The following is a 16,109-nucleotide window of genomic DNA, read 5'->3' on the forward strand; positions in this document are numbered from 1 at the left end:
TGAACATCGACCTTTCCCTTAAGGGATGAGGTCAAAGGCGAAAAAAAGGTCATTTTATGATGTGAACATCGACCTGTCCCATAACGGTTGAGGTCAAAAAAAGGTCATCATATGATGACGCGAACACTGACCTGTCCCTGTCCTTTAAGGGTTAAGGTCAAAGGCCAAAAAAGGTATCATATGATGACGTCAAAACTGACCTGTCCTTTAAGGGTTGAGGTCAAAGGCCAAAAAATAAGAGTCATCATATGATGACGTGACCACCGACCTGTCCCTTAGGGCGTATATCAAAAGCGCGGATTCGAGAAAGTGACCGCGTTCGAAACTCACCCTTAAAGTACTATCAAATGCGCGGCAAGGTTAATCCTATCACTTGCTGTGTCATTGAGAATCATTCGGTGTGTCATAATGCTTCACACTGTTCACCGAGACCACCGCGAGTGTCTGTCTCGATGGTTTCCTGTTCACAGTGCTGAAGGCCACGGTGCTCACTCTGAACCTGACACTCAATCCTGTGTTGTCATAACTTTCAGCCTAACCTAACCTAACCTAACCTAACCTAACCCAACCTAACCTAACCTAACCTAACCCAACCTAACCTAACCTAACCCAACCCAACCCAACCCAACCCAACCTAACCTAACCTAACCTAACCTAACCCAACCTAACCTAACCTAACCTAACCTAACCCAACCCAACCTAACCTAACCTAACCCAACCCAACCCAACCTAACCTAACCTAACCTAACCTAACCTAAGCTAACCCAACCCAACCCAACCTAACCTAACCTAACCTAACCTAACCTAACCTAACCTAACCTAACCTAACCCAACCTAACCTAACCTAACCTAACCTAAGCTAACCCAACCCAACCCAACCTAACCTAACCTAACCTAACCTAACCTAAGCTAACCCAACCCAACCCAACCCAACCTAACCTAACCTAACCTAACCTAACCTAAGCTAACCCAACCCAACCCAACCCAACCCAACCTAACCTAACCTAACCTAACCTAACCTACCTAACCTAACCTAACCTAACCTAACCTAACCTAACCTAACCCAACCTAACCTAACCTAACCTAACCCAACCCAACCTAACCTAACCTAACCTAACCTAACCCAACCCAACCCAACCTAACCTAACCTAACCTAACCTAACCTAACCTAACCTAACCTACCCAACCTAACCTAACCTAACCTAACCTAACCCAACCTAACCTAACCTAACCTAACCTAACCAACCCAACCTAACCTAACCTAACCTAACCTAACCCAACCCAACCTAACCTAACCTAACCTAACCTAACCTAAGCTAACCCAACCCAACCCAACCTAACCTAACCTAACCTAACCTAACCTAACCTAACCTAACCCAACCTGACCTAACCTAACCTAACCTAACCTAACCAAACCTAACCTAACCTAACCCAACCCAACCCAACCTAACCTAACCTAACCTAACCTAACCTAAGCCTAACCCAACCAACCTAACCTAACCTAACCTAACCTAACCTAACCTAACCTAACCTAACCTAACCTAACCTAACCTAACCTAACCTAACCTAAGCCTAACCAACCCAACCCAACCTAACCTAACCTAACCTAACCTAACCTAACCCAACCAACCCAACCCAACCTAACCTAACCTAACCTAACCTAACCTAAGCCTAACCCAACCCAACCAACCTACCTAACCTAACCTAACCTAACCTAACCTAACCCAACCTAACCTAACCTAACCTAACCTAACCTAACCCAACCTAACCTAACCTAACCTAACCAACCTACCTAACCTAACCTAACCTAACCTAACCTAACCTAACCTAACCAACCTAACCTAACCTAACCTAACCTAACCCAACCCAACCCAACCCAACCTAACCTAACCTAACCTAACCTAACCAACCTAACCTAACCTAACCTAACCTAACCTAACCTAACCTAACCTAACCTAACCTAACCTAACCAACCCAACCTAACCTAACCTAACCTAACCTAACCTAAGCCTAACCAACCAACCCAACCTAACCTAACCTAACCTAACCTAACCTAACCTAACCTAACCAACCTAACCCAACCTAACCTAACCTAACCTAACCTAACCTAACCTAACCTAACCTAACCTAACCTAACCTAACCAACCCAACCTAACCTAACCTAACCTAACCTAACCAAACCTACCCAACCCTAACCTAACCTAACCTAACCAACCTAACCTAACCTAACCTAACCTAACCTAACCTAACCTAACCCAACCTAACCAACCTAACCTAACCTAACCTAACCTAACCTAACCCAACCCAACCTAACCTATCCTAACCTACCCTAACCTAACCTAACCTAACCTAACCTAACCTAACCTAACCTAACCTAACCTAACCTAACCTAACCTAACCTAACCAACCTAACCTAACCCAACCTTAACCTAACCTAACCTAACCTAACCTAACCTAACCTAACCTAACCTAACCCAACCCTAACCTAACCTAACCTAACCTAACCTAACCAACCTAACCTAACCTAACCTAACCTAACCTAACCTAACCTACCTACCTAACCTAACCTAACCTAACCTACCTAACCTAACCTAACCTAACCTACCCTAACCTAACCTACCTAACCTACCTAACCTAACCTAACCTAACCTACCCTAACCTACCTAACCTACCTAACCTAACCTAACCTAACCTAACCTAACCTAACCTACCTAACCTAACCTACCTAACCTACCTAACCTAACCTAACCTAACCTACCCTAACCTAACCTAACCTAACCTAACCTAACCTAACCTAACCTAACCTAACCTACCTAACCTAACCTAACCTAACCTAACCTAACCTAACCTAACCTAACCTAACCTAACCTAACCTAACCTAACCTAACCTAACCTAACCTAACCTAACCTAACCTAACCTAACCTAACCTAACCTAACCTACCTGACCTAACCTAACCTAGCCTAACCTAACCTAACCTAACCTAACCTAGCCTAACCTAACCTAACCTAACCTAACCTAACCTGACCTAACCTAACCTAGCCTAACGTAACCTAGCCTAACCTAACCTGACCTGACCTGACCTAACCTAACCTGACCTAACCTAACCTAACCTAACCTAACCTGACCTAACCTAACCTAACCTGACCTAACCTACCCTAACCCAACCTAACCTAACCTAACCTAGCCTAACCTAACCCAACCTAACCTAGCCTAACCTAACCTAACCTACCCTAGCCTAACCTAACCTAACCTACCCTAACCTAGCCTAACCTAACCTAGCCTAACCTAGCCTAAGCTAGCCTAACCTAACCTACCCTAACCTAACCTAGCCTAACCTAACCTAACCTAACCTAGCCTAACCTAACCTAACCTCACCTACCCTAACCTAACCTAACCTAACCTAGCCTAACCTAACCTAACCTAGCCTAACCTAACCTAGCCTAACCTACCCTAACCTAACCTAACCTAGCCTAACCTAACCTAACCTAACCTTTCATAAAGGACTGCAAGGACAAGCCTGTACTAAGGTGCAAGAAGAATATACTTACAAGGACAAGCCTATACTTAACAAATATATAATTTTTCCTGCTTAAAAGTCCTACTTCCACCTCCCCGTGGTAAGCAGGGGGCAACAGATGATATCATCTGGCTAACGGAAGAGGTGAACGATCGTTAATGAACGTATAAACAATCAGACTTAGAGGTGAGTGATAAAACGCGCTTTTGACTTAATATTCTGCCGCGCTTTTGATAGCAATATATCAGCAACGTTTGCCGCGCTTTTGATATGCCAATCCGCGCTTTCGTAAAACGCCGGTCCCTTAAGGGTTCAGGTCAAAGGCCAAAGGTCATCAAATCCACGACAAGAGGTCATCAGATAAAGCAAACCACTTCAATAATTTTGGCGTGATTTTCCATTTAAACTCAATATATGATAATTCTACAAAGCCACGTTTGCAATGTGGCAAGTCTACTTAAAGATGAATAAATAAAAAAAAAAAAAAACGAAAAAAACACGTAGGAAAAGAAACATTAAAGAAAAACAATAAAGGAAATACACATATACATATGTAATACATAACAGTAAAGAAAAATAATCAAGTATATATATATATATATATATATATATATATATATATATATATATATATATATATAAGAATAATTTCTTCCTGTTAAATATTACAGTTGCGGTCGGCGAAGGAATTTAGAAAAAAAAAATATATATATTCCTAAGTTTTGGAGAGCATGCACGTTCTGGCTACGAAAGACCATGGCAGGAATACACGAGGCTTAGCCAAGACAATCGAGGAAATAAGGTAAAATTACAATAAGACAAATAAGAGCCTTCTGCGTTATCTATATGGGAAGAAAAAAAACTTGTAAAGAAAACGGGAGGTTATTTCTTTGTCTCTCGGACGAAAACAAAAAAATCCTTAAAAGGAATAAACCTGAATGGGAATAAATCAAGAGAGGGGTTGTGAAATTTCAGGGGGGGGAAAAAATCTTAAAAGGAATAAACCTGAATGGGGAAAAAATCAAGAAAGGGGGTTGTGAAATTTCATGGGGGAGAAAAAAAAAAAATTCAGTTTGCGTTATTCACAATAATCATCTTACCCACGGTCCATATTCATTATGCACATAAATTTGAATAACTTTACTGACAGTCGATTACTCTTACTCTCTCTCTCTCTCTCTCTCTCTCTCTTGTAAATCGCTTGGAAAACCAAGAACTTTAAATACATAAAGCAAACTGATTTTTCAAAAGAATTTCCCTTCGACAGACGCTCAAAAAAAAAAGGAAAAAAATACAAAAAAAATTCACGGCATTAGCCCCTATGCAACACCATAAGGCTATTACGAATTATATAGAAATTACTAAGTCATTAAAAAATAGAGGCATCAATTTCAATGACTCTCTGTCATGGGATGTATGAAGTTCTGTATGTAATGCTTCGACCAGATACCACAAGAGGAATTTAGTAGCAGTTTTTAATATCTTGATTTAGGTATTCATGTTCCCCTATGGGGATGGTTGATTAATCTGGTCACCTGCCTCATGGTGGGATATATATATATATATATATATATATATATATATATATATATATATATATATATATATATATATATATATATATGAATAAAGTGCATAAAAACGCGCACTTTCATAGATCATACAAAACTCCAACAGCCAGGATCGAACCCGGGACCCCTGTGCAAGAGGCAGGAATGCTAACCATTAGGCTATTGGGCTGGTCCCGTGTTCGATCCTGGCTGTTGGAGGTTTGTATGTGATATATATATATATATATATATATATATATATATATATATATATATATATATATATATATATATATGTGTGTGTGTGGCGAGGTGGCGATGGAATGAATAAAGGCAGAGTGTGAATTGTGTGCATGGCTATATATGTATGTGTCTGTGTGTGTATATATATGTGTACATTGAGATGTATAGGTATGTATATTTCCTTGCGCTACCTCGCAAACGCGGGAGACAGCGACAAAGCAAAATAAAATATATATATATATATATATATATATATATATATATATATATATATATATATATATATGTGTGTGTGTGTGTGTGTGTGTGTGTGTGGGTACGAGTTGGTTCATGCAGTCTCACCTACGTAAAGTAACTAACAATTAATAATAATAATAATAATAATAATAATAATAATAATAAATAATAATAATAATAATACACCCACCCTCGCAACCCCCTTCACCCCCCATCCATCAAGGTGTAGGGTCAGGCCGGCCACGAAGGATTGGGGTTGTGGGTGTGGGTTGGTGGAGGGTTGGTGGAGGGTTGTATGAGCCAGGCAGTATTTTGCCGCCATTATCAGTGTGGACAGAGACCGTGGCTTCACGACCCACCTCCTCCACTACACCTACCCACCCACCCCACCATCCTCGTACTTTCTTCTGTGTCGTTTCATAATATATTTTCCACATTCTCGTCTGTGTCAACGTCTCTCAAACACATTTCTTTATTTCTGCTTCTCTCTTTTTATAGTTTCCTCCCGTGGTCCATTTTTCTTTAGTGTCCCCTCAAGTTCGTCGTTTTCTTTCTTTCTCTTTGCCGTGGCCCATTTTCTTCCCATCGGCATATTTTTCATCATACACTCTTGTGGGGGGCGAAGCTGAAAGGTCATTTTCTGGTAATAAACAATGTGATGTGTTCTTTATTTGTTTTGTCCCGAGAGAGATTTTTCCAGGGGAGACTTCGTCCTCCTGGCTTTGCTTTTAAGGCACGTGGCGCTGGGATCCCATTCGAGTTTTACTGCCGCTGTGAAAACGAGTGAAATTATCCGGATTTATTTTCGCATCACTTTATTCTTTTTTTTTCCCTTTTTCTATGTCATCCTATAAGCACTCATTCATTCATCGTATTGGAAGGTGTTATAGGCGTGGAAATAAGTGTGAATTATGATTAATGTGATTTATGGATAAACTATTTGGAAATGAGAGAGAGAGAGAGAGAGAGAGAGAGAGAGAGAGAGAGAGAGAGAGAGAGAGAGAGAGAGAGAGAGAGAGAGAGAGAGCTCTAAGCTCGTGTGGTCGCCTACCAACTTCACCTAATAACGGATAGACTGCCAGGTGGCCAGGCAGGTAGGGGGGAAGCGCGTAGCGCCCACCGCAAGACAATTATGCGAGAGAAGACAAAAAAAAAAAAGGTCGAGTTAGGTCCAGGCTGTCGAGTGATGTGTGTTAGGCGGAGTGTGTGCTTATGGGCTCAATGCCAACGACCCTACGTATACCAGAGGCAGAAAAAGACAAGCATATCTGGGCCAGGGAAGGAAACCTGACAGGCACTGTCGTGCTGGCTACCCGCTCCGTCGTCACTTCCCTTCTCGATACCTAGGTTCTGGTATCTAGATAACATTGATAAAAGCAGGATTCACTATTCTACCTAGGTTTTGGTATCTAGATAACACTGATAACAGTAGGATTTACTATTCTACCTAGGTTCTGGTATCTAGATAACAATGATAACAGTAGGATTCACTATTCTAATTTTTTTCTTCAGCCCCTTCACCTTTCTTCTGGACGCCCTGCCGTTTTCTTACAGGAACTGCCAATTCACCACTTTTTTTTTCACTTCACCAGCTACTTAGCTTCCTCATCTCACCAGTCACATTTTCTCCTAAGCTTATGTCTTGTTTGGTTCAAGGTAACGAAGCCATGGTGATCTTAAATCATTTTCTGTTGTATCTATATTTGTGACTAAAGTCATAACTCTTATCCTAAACCAATTTCCACCGCTCCGAGAGAACAACCTCAACACCATACTGGCATAAAAGGTGGAAATATGGTATCGGGTTCATATGGAATGAAGGTAAACAAATCGGCAGGACCAGATAAATCCGAAGACAATGGAAGATGCGAAAGATGAGATAGCTAAGCCCTTCACTGCTCTTTTCCATAAGTCACTTGCCGTGGGGAAAGTTAGTGAGGATGGTAAGTCTTCCAATGCAACACAGATATTGGAAAAAAAAAAAAAAAAAAAGGTAACAAGTCCCTGCCCTGAAGTCATCATCAAATCAACTTACTCCTCAGAAGTTGGTAAACTGACGGAAATCATAATTCGACACAAAAGTGAAAATCTTTTAGATAATCACCACTTATAATCAGTACATTTTTGTTTTCTTTTTCGATGAAATCTTTCATGTCTGACAAATCTATTGGATTTCCTCAAAATATGATTAACATGAATGATAGAAGTAAAGCAATCGATGTCGTGTATTTAAATTTTCAAAACCAATCCATACAATTCTACATAGAATTTCTTACTAGTATAAGTTAAATCATATGGTACAGACGGGGATGTACTTAAGCAGCGGGGAATCGGCTGACTGACCATAACCAGAAGAAATGAACTGTTAGGCCTCAGAATGGTTGGACGTAACAAGTGCTGTGCCACTGGGATCATGTCTTTGGGACCGGCTATCCGTCTCATACATATATTAACTATATAGATAATCGGCTACGATATGATAATTCGAAGACGATACTAAACTGGGAAATAGGTCCACAATGGAGACTCAATGTCTACTGCTACAAACAGGCATAAACAAACAGATGGACTGGGCTATAAATGACACGTATGAGAGCAGGACTGATAACTATTTCGCGACCACTCTACAACTGACATTATTTTCTTAAGTTTCACGAAAATTCAACTTTGTCGAGGCTGTATTATCGGGAGGCCAGTTTCGTCAAGCAACTTCTCATACAAAAGGAGCCCACATTTCCCTGCTACTGGAAGCAGACAAGCTACGGTAATATAAGAACACCTTCCCTCTTGTCTATACATCACGTCTCTCTCTGGAATAGTTGACATGCCTCTGGACGCGCCGTCTCTGGTTACACCTTGGGTCACGGCTAACAAGAGCCTCAAGGGGCAACCTGACCTGGTTTGACACCCACACCCACACACACACACACCACCACTTCAATTTCGTATCGTCGTCTCTGTTTGCTCAAAAGGATCTCTTGAGCTACTCCTTGGGTATATCTATGTTCAAAATATAACTAAATGCCACAGAAATGATCTACCCTCTCATGTCCAACCTAAGAACAACGAGTTGCAATCATTCTTAAAATGCGTTTTCCACGTTTTCGAAAGACTTTGATTAATTTTTCCTCCCCTTCCCCTTTTTTTGGGTTCCTCTCTTATCTCTTTATGCCTTGTAGTTTCTGGGGATTTATAAAATCATGAAGTCTACTGAAAAAAAAAAAAAATACTCGCTGATCACCATTTACTGATATCACACACGATCTGAGACAAAATTGCCCAAATTATCGCCATTTAATGCCATATACCTAACCTCCTGGGACACCTTATTGCGTGAAGCACCACACAGCTGAACCCTATTCAACACCTCATTTCAAACAACAAACATGGCCCTTACGGGAAAAACACCTCAGCCCATTTATTACCATACAGCCGAACCCTTTTTGGAAGAAACTCCAGCTACAATTTAGCCTACCCTGCCATAAACCCCATGGACCCCCATACTCTTTTGGTTCTGTGCTTGCGTACATAATGCCCCCATCACCCTTCCACAACCTTATCAACAACACCCTCTTCTCGGTACAACTCTGGATCTACAACTGAACTCCACATACCCCCCTTCTCTCGACGACCTCCCAACTACACACACACGCACACACTCCCTGCTCCTCCTCCTCTTCCTCTACCTTGACACCTCCTGATGATTACCATTACTGGTCCCTCTCGCCTCCTGACGCGTGAGGTAAAATGCGCCACGGAGTTTCCTCTCTCATACAAAAATCTGGTTTGGAATGAAACTCCGGAACGGTTTTCTTCTTTCTGAGGCTGGCTGTGCCCCGCCTCATCCGGAGGAGCGTGTCCTTCGTCTGTACAGAGGAGAGGGACTGTCGAGTGTGGTGTTTGTATACCTACACATAGGAGGGTTTCCGTATGTCTGTTTAGACTCTTGAGGGTGTCTGTGGTCTGTGGCACCTGTCTATCTGCTTAGAGAAGAGTGACTGCCGTCAGTGATGTCTATCTGTCTGTATGATGGTTTATTTCTGTCTGTCTAGAGGAGTGTCTTTGGTCTGTGGTGTGCGTCTGTCTGTTTATCTAGAAGAGGGTGTCTAACATCTCTCTGCCTGTACAGTGGAGGGTGTCTGTCGTCTGTGCTGTCTGTCTGCCCGTCTACAGTGACTGTCTACAGGTGAGTCTATCTGCCTGTCTACAAAAGAATGTATATCGTCTGTGGTGGTTGGGTGCCTGTCTACCGAAGAGTGTCTGTCGTCTGTGGTGGCTATCTGTCTGTATCATCATCAGTCTAAAGGTAAGATCGGAAGAAGGAGCCAAATGAGGATTGTTTCTGAAAGGCTCAATCAACCCTTGAATCATTTTTAATATCGCTATGTATTTATCAAACCATATTCGTATTTTCGTATGTCCAGCACACACACACACAAACCCATGGTATATGTGTAACTTAGCCAATGCTTTCTTCGTCTAATACTGACCACTTGGAATATCCGAATATCCTAAGAATATTCAGGTAATTCTTCGATTATCACCTGCAGACACCAAATAGTTTCAGTGCACGATTTTGTAGTCCTGTTGATTGAAAACGCCTGTTATCTTCGTGAATTTGATGTACAGTTAACAAAGATATTCAAGCAATATTACTCTGCCACATTCAAAACTCAAATCTGCCGTGTATCCCCCCCCCCCGGAAAATGTTTAACACAACAAGGGAAGCAATCAAAGTTTGTCTGATTTCTACACCGGAAAAGATTTTCCGGTTAAACGATTTTTCGTAATCAGAACCGGTGTAAAACGAGACGTTCATCGAGGGAAGGAGAGTGAGCAAGGAATCATTAGGCCATAAAGCGAACATGACAGTGGCTGGGGTTAAACATTTGGTTCAGGCAGGGCTCGGTCGCGATCTGTTATGGAGAGAGAGAGAGAGAGAGAGAGAGAGAGAGAGAGAGAGAGAGAGAGAGAGAGAGAGAGAGCTGTGACTGTAGCACAAACTTCTAGCAGCTCTTCCCTCACCATCAAAGGTTTGCAACGATTCGCAGTGATCTTGTTAATTGATAAACTTCGTCTCTTTGTATCTACAGTTTTCAAGCATGACGAAGAAAACAGAGAGAGACAAGAAATCTTTCACTTCCTAAGAACATCTTAGTCTTCTACCACGACCCTGGACGAAGGAAGGGACACGAAAGAAGCTTCGTGATAGGAAAACACGTCTGCAAAGACTGTCAAAGTCCCTACGAGAATTCTGATAAAGGATGGGCGACAGTCATACCCACCCCCGCTCGACGGACCAACAAACAGCGTTGGTTCCTGAGATAAAAGTTGATCTTCATTACCCCCAACGAACCAGTATAAGCCACGACGCTCCACCTGGGTGTTCATTCTCGGCGTCTCTCACCGTCGCTGCGTTGGGGCACCTCTGCCTAGCCATGATATCAGGTCTTCCACCAAGGGAGTTCCTGGACTCTGACGGAACAATACGGGTGTGTGTCTATGTGCTCTGAGCTCTTTAGGGATTCCTCTGTGGTCCTCATTCGTCACCTGCACCTCACTATGTACTTAAAAGGGGGACAAGCCTGAGCTAAGATGGGGATGAATGAAAGTCTCCACATCTATTGCCAGCAGATCACCTGAAGATGTCCTTTTCGGATCGTTGGGGAGGAGGAGGAGGAGGAGCTGATGAGGTTTGCATCCCTCAAAGCTATGGCAAGACTCTCCATTAATGATGTCACTGACTTCATTCGAAACCTTGCATTCTATCTGCTGTAGACACCAGGACTGAGCGCCTCTGCGCCTGTGTGGGTCACCCTTGAAGATACGAGATGGCAAGACGAGGAAGACCTCGACGGCAATAGGGAGAGCCTTGGCATCCATATTTCAGTGCAAAAGCAAGAATTCGAGACACACAGAAGAGAACTTTGGTGACACGATGTCACTCGTGGCTTGGCAAAGGCTCCCCATCTCTCACTTCCCGGGATAAAACTTGCTCAACCATAGCAGAAGCAATCTTCCCGATGACACCACCACGTTTGCCATCGGTGTCTGCGATCCTCCGGGTGTGTATGGAATACAACTCCCATCGCATTAGGCGACACTGGGCGAGGAACTGAGGTTAACTTGCTTGCTTGCCGCCGACGTGCGTCTTACAAGTTCCAGAAGAGATCTTTCCAGTTGTCACTTTATCTGACGACTGCAGAGAACGCTGAGACGAATGGGCGGACGACCTGGAAAAAAGACACCATCGGGGCATCACGAAGTCCAAGTCTGACTGAGAGGTTTGGCTGCGCCCATAGGAGTCACCAAAGAAGAGGCTCAGGGGTCTTCTTGATAACAGTCCTCATCGTCTTTCTCGCGCGCCATTACTGTCACTGGTGAGAGAGCGGGATTTATTTTGGGGCAATTAACCGCGGAGCTAATAAGGAGCTGGGCGTCTGGAAGGAAATTATAATTTCCTCTATAGTAGGCATCATGGCTGGTGAAGTCAACACACCCTCTGTGTTTTTGATACTTCAAAGTTTTCCAGCTTTATCATGAGGAAGAAGGGGAAAGCACTGGACTCCAAGGAGGGACTCATCACAAAGCTATCTCCATTTTTCATAGTTCTAGCTGACGGGAGAATGCTGTCTGGATACACAGGTTGGGCTGAGGTAATCTTAAAGTCTATAAATACTGAGGGAGACTCACACCCACTTTTTCCCCATCGTGCCTTCACTATTCTAAAATACATATTTCCTTTTGGTATGGTTACTCCGACGTTGGCCCCCTGGTACAATCATCGGCACGAGACGCTACACGGCTCACTGGATACACTGTACTACGTGTGGCTGGGAGGAAAATGAGAGGGGGGGAAGACGCTCAGCCTGAGGGACAACGTGAGGTGAATATTGCTCTAATGCTTCTCTCTCTCTCTCTCTCTCTCTCTCTCTCTCTCTCTCTCTCTCTCTCTCTCTCTCTCTCTCTCACACACACACACACACAAATATACATATATATGCCCCAGGATCCTTTTCTTTCACAGGTCCTGGAGTCACTCCATTACCAAAGCTTTTGCCAGGAACTTTTGAAGGTTCCAAGACAGCGCTACTTCCAGTAGCGGGGAAACGATGGACTCCTTTGGAATAATAAGGACTTTGACGAGATAGTACTCTTGATATCATAGCCTCGCCAAAGGTGACTTTTCACGCGACGTGCAACCTCGAGCAGGTGGAGTCCGGTAACACTAATATATACGTATACTCATTACTCTTTGAACTTACTAAAGCTGGGCCAAATTACTCATTCTATTGCATCTCATCGGCCACACACATTACTCCATGATCAATCACACACATTAATCTCAACATGTCCCATGATACACATACATATTACTCTCCACCATAACACATCATCCCCACCACCAACATTACTCCATTACTCCCCGCTGTTCCTCACTACTCATACACGTTAATCTCCATTCCACATTACTCCCTGCCACTTAAGAAACCATGGCCTCATTGCGATTACCACTCACACTCATACCTGAATACTGATCGCATTAATCCTCGTACTACCAGCACATTACTCCTCACACTACCAGCACATCACTCCTTACGACCCGCGTATGCACTTCCCTTCTCACCACTCCCATACTCTTGGCCACTCATACAGCACAGGGTTCCCCAGAACACACGTGTATTTTTCACTCTCGTACACATTTCCCCGCCATTCTATAGACCCTAAAATGGAGGTGCCACCTAAAACCATAACCTTTCATTATTTAACACAACTTATCATTTCTTTCCTACACTCGAATGTCCCTGTGTCCGAATGCGATTATCATAGCTCTACCTAATCAAAACTCTCACATCTCATCTTCCTTTTCCATTTCTACCTTCGTTATCTACTCACTCTCCCTTCTCTCACACCCTCATCAAGTTGATCATCTACGTTTCCAGGAGCGAGAGAGAGAGAGAGAGAATGGGACCCCTCACACACACCCCCAGCACCACGACCTTCCATTCGATTCTTCCCCTCCTGATGACTTTCGTCATGGTCGATCTGTGGACCGGGTTCCTTAGCATCTCGTCCCTCCCTCCCGTGCTCTTCCCTGCCGTAGCCTCGCTCAGGTCGTGTACAGCATACCCCGACCCTCCTCTCTGCCTACCTCCACCTCCTCCTCTCCAAGTCGTATTGCAGGCTCTCTCTCTCTCTCTCTCTCTCTCTCTCTCTCTCTCTCTCTCTCTCCCCCCAGGGTCGTGATGCAGGTTGCAGAGGTCGTGAGGACCACCACAAAAACACCCCCCTCACCTCTCCTCCCTCCTCTGTAAGCAGTGGTTGGCCCCCGCGAGTCATCATCAGCAGTGGCAGAGCATCAACCACCGTCGCTTCACACACACACACCGTGGCGGTATTCCTCCACTAGGGCTAACGTGCTCACACCAGCGGCGGGAGGTGCTGGCTATCCTGCTGGTGCAGTACAATCACATTTTCAGCCCCCGGGTTCGTGGCCCAGATCTCCCAACATTCCGGGACAATTTGCCTCCCTCATCCTTGCTATTTGTTCGGGGTGGCCCGGAGCACGCGCCATCTTCTTTACTTACATGACTGAACTTTTGCATTCACTCGCCCAATAGTCTGATGGTGTACCCTTTCCTTGTATAGCCTCAGACTTCCTTTCCGTTGCTCCGAGAGTTGAATATATATATATATATATATATATATATATATATATATATATATATATATATATATATATTTTTTTTTTTTGGGGGGGGGAGTGGATATTTCGAGGTCCACCTTTGAAGTAGTGGTAAAAATGATGTCGCGGTCCACCTTTGAAGTACTGGTAAAAAAATGGTCAGTGTACTTATCATCATCATGGCTGACGATGTAGTTTTCGGGGTATAAAGTTTTCCTTCATCCGTCACCATCAAATGAGAACGTATTTTTATCACAGTTTTCGTACAGATTTAATGACTAAACTGCTTTCTACTGAAGTGGACATGATACATCACGGACCTAGGTATCATGGTGGAACTTTCACTGGAATACGAGTTCATCAGCCTAGAGTAAAATAAATAGATAAATAGAAATGAAACAAATATCAAAATCGAGTACTTTCCTTCAGTTCGTCTTTCTCTTCGAAATAAATAAGATTACGCACTAAATCCCATTTTCTACATTTTGACATTTACTCCAATCTCATCATCAAATCCATAACACACACACACACACACACACACACACACACACACACAGATATGTAGGAACAGAGAAGGGGGCCAGATGAGGATATTCCCTCAAAGGCCCAGTCCTCTGTTCTTAACGCTACCTCGCTAATGCGGGAAATGGCGAATAGTATGAAAAGAAAAAAAAATATACAAATCAATCCCTTCTAAAACGAGATATAAATAATATATCTTAGACGTAAAAACAAAAAAGGAGGAATTATACGTAAAAATGATAAAAAAAGAACAAACGAACGAAAATTACTGTGACCAACCCTCACCCTTTGGCACTGTATAGAAAACGGGTACTGGACGCAGTGTCCACGACCAGGTGCTGGCCGGTGAGGAGGAGACTCCTCCTCCCTCCCTAACAGTGACAGGCTAAGGTCACAGTGTTCTTATGCGCGGGAGTCGATCTTTTCACTGCCAAAACAAATCCTTCCATAAACAAAAAAGAACAAGGAAAACTACGATGCCATTTTACAGCGGACGCGTCAAGAACAGGGAAGGCCGTATTGAACAAAGAACACACGTATGAATAACAGAAGAACAGTATGAAGAACAGAAGAACAGTACTGTTTCGGTGACGAAAAACATGTTTGTGTGTTTGCTGGATCTCATTTTGTCTATCCATTTGTCTATCTATTAGTAACGTGTGGGGCTAGTGAATCGAAAAATATTGAATCTATTCTTTGTAACAGCGGATATGAAGATCGTCGTTTGAATATTAAATGAAGATCGCCGTTAGAATATCAGATGAAGAACGTAGTTTGAATATCAGATGAAGATCGTTGTTTGAATATTAGATGAAGATCGTCGTTTGAATATTAGATGAAGAACGTAGTTTGAATATCAGATGAAGAACGTAGTTTGAATATTAGATGAAGACCGTTGTTTGAATATTAGATGAAGATCGTTGTTTGAATATTAGATGAAGATCGTTGTTTGAATATTAGATGAAGATCGTCGTTTGAATGATAAATGAAGATCGTTGTTTGAATATAAGATAAAGATCGTCGTTTGAATATTAAATGATGATCTTTGTTTGAATATCAGATGAAGATCATCGTCTGAATATTAAATGAAGATCATTGTTTGAACATTGGATGAAGATCGTCCTTTGAATACTAAATGCAGATCGGTTTGAACATTAGATGAAGATCGCTATTTGAATATCAAATGAAGATCGGTTTGAATATTAAATGAAGATCGTAGTTTGAATAAAATTAGTCTCTGGATAGTGGAACATGGGTGGGTCTGACCGTAGAATTGTGTCGCGTTAATCAGATGGTGTTTTCTGTTGTGCCTCCAGAGTTGTGTGCTGGTCAGGTCTTTGACTGATATA

The 16,109-nt window shown here is 42.7% G+C and overlaps 1 protein-coding gene across 3 annotated transcripts in view; it reads right to left on the reverse strand.

Moving 5' to 3' along the window:
* The window catches only part of LOC139756391 (uncharacterized), a 437,124-nt gene that overhangs the window by 203,759 nt on the left and 217,256 nt on the right, over positions 1 to 16,109 (reverse strand). The gene's annotated exons all lie outside the window — the stretch shown is intronic.

This window comes from Panulirus ornatus, chromosome 21 (genome assembly GCF_036320965.1).
Source record: "Panulirus ornatus isolate Po-2019 chromosome 21, ASM3632096v1, whole genome shotgun sequence".
Taxonomy (NCBI): Eukaryota; Metazoa; Arthropoda; class Malacostraca; order Decapoda; family Palinuridae; genus Panulirus; species Panulirus ornatus.